This window comes from Myotis myotis, unplaced genomic scaffold, assembly GCF_014108235.1.
Source record: "Myotis myotis isolate mMyoMyo1 unplaced genomic scaffold, mMyoMyo1.p scaffold_m19_p_1, whole genome shotgun sequence".
Taxonomy (NCBI): Eukaryota; Metazoa; Chordata; class Mammalia; order Chiroptera; family Vespertilionidae; genus Myotis; species Myotis myotis.
The window spans coordinates 12,281,150-12,286,866 of NW_023416313.1; the positions used below are offsets into that span (position 1 = coordinate 12,281,150).

Below are 5,717 nucleotides of genomic sequence, written 5' to 3' on the forward strand. Positions count from 1 at the left end.
AAATGGGGCAGAAGTTGCATGTTTTTGTGAGAAAGGTAAATCATATCCCAGAACAATTGGAAGGGGTAGCGTTCACTTACTTCTTGGCTGAGCTGGTAGCTATCTGGGTCCCCATGGGTGAGGTAAATCATTTCATTGGAGCTCTGCAGGCCCCTTTATGGAGGCTACTACTGGACAACATGGATTCCATTGGCCAATTGGCCACATTGCAAGGAGAGATTGGAATCAGAAATTTATGAAAATCTTCCAATGTTGGAAGAAGCGTTTCAACAGAATGAAGTTGAAAATGATAAAAATCTAGTCATTTGTCAAAAGTCTGCAGACACTCAGAAACACTACAAAGTCTGCCAAAAATTACTTCTGTTGAGATGGAAAAAAGATTCATAATTTTGTTCTTGTAAGCATACATAGCATCAATTATGAAATTTCTAGAAAAATTACCTGCATTGATTTGAGGATAAAGGAAATCATGCATTTAACAACAGAAAGAAGAATCTTAGAACTACCTCATTTTGCATGAGACAAACTGCCCTTACATAACAAAGAGTGTAATGAAACATAATGAAAATGAATGCCCAGTTTGCCTCTTGTTCCTTGGTAAGTCAGAATTTTCAGCAGTTATTCCTATGAAAATAAAAGTCAAAATCAAATAGTCATCCAGGATACCTGCATATTTCTGCTTCAAGAAGCTCTCTCTACACTCTTCACATCTCATTAAAACTAAAAAAAACTGATATTAGTGCAATTTAGGTCTCTTTCAATGATTTTACAGAAGTGGGCATAGTTTTTTTTAAAGGAAAAAAGAATGAAATTATAACTCTTAATAGATATTATTTCTATTCTTCATTGTGAAATAAATTTCCAATCAATTGCTTTCATTGCACTAGAATGCCAGGATCATCAAAGCAATTCCCCACCCGCACCAAGACTACGTACCGGAAAAAGAAATTTACCAAAAGGAATCCAAGTCACCAAAATGAGATTTAGGTTAATTCTGAGAAGTCAATGCTAACAGTAAAGTAAATTCTATAGAAAAGACTGAGCGCCTGTGTAAGGGTGCTTATCGGGTTTTTCTATTCAGGGGCCCAACGTTTCCATCAAATTCTCATCTCAGTTTTAGCTTCTGAAGAACAGGATCCCCAGAATAAGAACACCTACTGACAGTCCAATACTTTATCTGTAAAGGCTTTGGCATAGCTATGAGTTATCTGGGCCTCAGATTCCTTGCCTGTAAACTGTAGGTGTTGTTTATATACTTAGTATTTATTGAATAGCGCTTTCCATTATTCCTCCTTTCTAAAAAGCTTCTATGGACATATAATTTATTGAAATATTAGTTTGTGTTTAGTCCTCATATATATAAAAAGTCAGCATAGCAAGATTAAAAGGGCAGCCTTGGAAACCAGACAATCAAACCAGGCAATTAAAACTTGCCTAGGCTATTTCATTTACTAGCTGAACTGAACATTTTGCTTAACCTCTCTGGACTTCAGTTTCTCTACTTATAAAACTGAAAGATAGTAGTATCTATCCACCAGACTTTTTGTTAGGATCAATGAAAAGCAGAAATCTGCTGGAACTTTTAATTCTAGCAATACACCATGGCTATAATCCAGAGATGGGGGGTTGCCAGCACCCGACACTGGACCTTGTCATGCCTCTCATCATTCTCCAATCCTAGTGGGTCTACATCAGAATGCTGCTGTGTGAAGCATAGTACCACGGCCATGCTTGATGACAGAAAATAGCAGCCACGGAAAGATGGCCTCTGCCTCACTCCACTTTCCAAATCTCAGGTGGGTGCATCATGTTGGTAAAAATACATTATATTGAGAACCCCAGCTGGCAAGGTGTTCATGCAGAGTTTTTTACTTTTACAACCCCTACAGTAGACCAAGGCTCACAACCCCTCATAGGCACCATGCTCATTGATTGTCCTAAGGGAAAAGGAGGGAGGGGAAGTCTTATTTTGCTAAGGGTAGAGACTGTGGAAGCCTTGAAGGCAAGGGGAGGGAAAAGTTTTCTAAGAGGAAGGGATTGCATTTTGTAGATCCCACTTAGCAACCATAACAATGACACCACCTTGGAAGAAGAGTCAGACCATATGCATTAGGTCCCACTTCATTTCTGAGAGACATTAAGCATATTTAACCTCAGCAAATGCCAGCAATATTCTCAAAGACACTGATAAAAAATTAATGAGGTGATAGATAAGAGAATAATTATTGCAGTAACAACAAAGCTATTGAATTCCATCGAAGATCCATCTGAATTTCCAAGGGCAGGGAGTGGGCACTATTTTTGGTTATTCCCATGCACAGTGCCTGGCCCAGAATTAGATGTCAATGCATGTTCATAGATTATACCAATCAGAAGGCACGATTCTGCTGTGAATGATAATGTATAAGAATCTGAGGATTGAGGGATGAGAGAAAGAGCAAGATATATATATATATGGCTAATATGCAAAGTGTCCCCTCAGGAGTTCTACTGGGAGACTGGGAGTTCAATCGCTTGCTATGATGTGTGCTGACCACCAGGGGGCAGCACAGAATGAAGGAAGGCCCCATCCCACAGCCAGAAGGCCCCGATTGGTCCTGATCATCCGCCAGGCCGAGGGACCCTACTCGTAAATGAATTTCATGCATCAGGCCTCTAGTTCTTTTATAAAAATCAAAACAGAAGGGACATTGTTTTTGTCTCTGTGGAGATGAGATTTCACCTTAACTAGAGAAATATTTCTAAGTATTCACTAGTCCTTCCAATGAAGAGCTCTAAGGATAATTTTGGCTTTTAATATTGCATCACTATTCAAAGCTTTTAGGCTTCTTTTCTGTCTATTAATGTATTCAGGTATTTCATAAATTTCTGGGTCTCATCTTCATGAATGACAACCATTGTGCCCTTCAGAATTGAGAGGACAGAGGTATTATCAGTGTGTTCTTTTTTCTGCATTAAAACTGTTATTTTATCTACAACTGAAAGATATCAAGGAACCCTATGAGCCAGGAAAATTTCTCTATTGTTATTTTTTTTGTTTTTCTCCCTAGGATCAAACAATGTGCCAAGTACTGGGCAGTAAATGGAATAAAACAACCATTCCCCTAACCCCCACTATGGCACTCACTCTCCTGTGCTTCATACATAGGACAGCTTTTTAAAAATATTTTTATTGATTCCAGAGAGGAAGGGTGAGAGAGGGATAGAAACATCAATGATGAGAAATAATCATTGATTGCTGCCTCCTGCACACCTTCTACTGGGGATTGAGCCCACAACTGGGGCATGTGCCCTTGACTGCAATCGAACTGGTACCCTTCAGTCCGCATCCGATGCTCTATCTACTGATCCAAACCAGGTAGGGCTACATAAGACATCTTTAAGGAGACAGAGCTCCACATCCACTGGCCTATCAGGGCCACACTATCACAGTTACAGTTGTCACACATCCTCTCTAAGGTGCACTGTTCTCACCTCTAAAAGAGCAACGTTCATGAACCATTCCATAGGGCTACTGGGATAATATGTACAAGGCAAAATGTGAAAAGTATAAAGCACTTACTACATTGACAGACTATTAAAACTGAGCAATTTTGTTGAGTGTTAATTATTAGAACAGTCTATTGATATTATAATACAAACATTTTTATATATAAATTTGAATATCTGAAAATAACTTTGATGAATTTCCAAAACTCTAACATGAGAAATCAATGAAATGTTAGAAAAGACAAAATAGTCAAATTAGTATGGTAAACAAAGTCAAGAATTAGAAAAAAATTTTCTATAAATTTATACTTGAAGAAAGACTACACCCATCCTACAAACATGTTTTAAAATTAACAACAGTTTCTACCTGCCTCTTAAAATGTAAAGGATTTCTCACAATAACTTCTATGGGTATTTTTACTTTGCTTAACCTGATAAAGCCTCATGTCATCTACATAATATATCTCTAAAGAAAGAATCAAATTACTTGCATCATAAACTTCAAACTAGGCAGACGGCAAAATCAAATTTGGCTTGTCTACAAAAATTACAGTCATGGAGTTGAATTTTAAATTACCAAATTTTTGACTTTAGTTTCTCTTGAAAGTCTGCTCCAATAATAATAATAATAATAATAATAATAATAATAATAATAAAGATCCAACAGTAATATTCACAACAAATGATTTTCAAAATAGGACTTGTCAATCTCTGAATGACAGACTCTCTGTTCATTATATCCAACAATATTCCTAGGTTATGATGCCTGCAGAGGAAATAATATTGCTTACATTGTCTAGAGTAGGTGTTCATTATAGATTCAAAAGCGGTGACTTTAACATGGAAGATAAACAAATAATTTGCCTATCCTATATAATAAAAGCCCAGTGATCAGAACGACCAGAGACCAGAACCACCACAGCCCCTCACCAGGTTGGCTCCACCCCCAAGCAAGCAGTTAAGGGCAATCAGGCAGGCAGGCAAGTGGTTGGGGGTGATGAGGCAGGCAGAAGAGTGGCTGGGGATGATCAGGCAGACCTGTGAGTGATTGGGGGAATCAGGTAGGCAGGCGAGTGGTTGGGAGCAATCAGGTAGTCAGGGAAGCAGTTGGAGGTGATCAGGTAGGCAGGCGAGTGGTTGGGGGCGATGAGGCAGGCAGGCAGAGCCCCACAATTGATTGCCTCAAAGAGGGACACCCAGGTCACAACCTGTGGGAGGGACGCTGGGCAGCTGTAATGGGAGATGCTGATGGCAGTGGATGCTGCAGGGTGGGGCTGGTGCCATGGTGACTTCTGAGCGGGCCCGGCACCTGCAGCCTGGACCAGACCCCAGGGTCACAGCCTCTCCCTTTGGCTTCTGCAGGCTGGACTGCCACTCCCCCTGCTATGATGCCTGGGCAGATCCTGGACCCTTCCATGAGTGCAGGCTCTCTGCCAGGGCTTGGTCCCCAGCTCCGCCCTGACTGCAGAGGAGCTGAAATACGCTGACATCCACAACATTAGGGCCATGCTCACCCCTTTGCACTTCCTGGAGGTGAAACTGGGCATGAGGCCTCAACCTGTGAAAAGTGAGCTAGACGAGGATGAGGAGCTGAGGAAAAGGCGCCAGGAAAAGAACAAAGTGGCGGCAGCCCGATGCCGGAACAAGAAGGAGTGGAAGGAGTTTCTGCAGCAGAAATCTGAGTGGCTAGAGCTCATGAATGTGGAGCTGGAAACCCAGATGGAGGAGCTGAAGCAGGAGCTGCAGCAGCTCATCCTGATGCTCAACTGACATAGCCTCACCTGCATCGTCAGGACCAACAGCATTAAGACCCCCGACTCAGAAAGCAACCCACTGCTGGAGCAGCTGGAGAAGTGACCATGGGCTGGGAGGGGGAAGAGGAAGAGGAGATGAGAAGAGGGAGGAGGAGGAGGGTCCTAGAGGGCTCTTCCTTGCTGCATGAAAAGCTCTTCAGTGAGGATCAGCACAGCCAGCATTGGCCAGGCTTTTGTGAAACTCAGGTCAGCCACACTAGGGGAAGAAACCCAGGCTGATGAAACCCCGCAACAAGCGCTGAGACCAAAGTAGTCCTGGGGGTGGGGGGCGGGGGGAGAGGTGGCTGTTCTGCTTGGGGCCAGGCTTGCAGGAAGCAGGACAGGGGCTCTGAGCTGGAGAGACGTCCAACCAGGCAGCTATGGGCACTTCTCCAGCCTCTCTGCCAGGGCACTCACCCAAAGGACCTCCGAGCA

At 42.2% G+C, this 5,717-nt stretch overlaps 1 pseudogene; it reads left to right on the forward strand.

The window, feature by feature from the left end:
- The first annotated feature begins 4,853 nt into the window (after positions 1-4,853).
- Positions 4,854-5,346, forward strand: LOC118650399 (annotated as a pseudogene).
- The last annotated feature ends 371 nt before the right edge of the window (positions 5,347-5,717 follow it).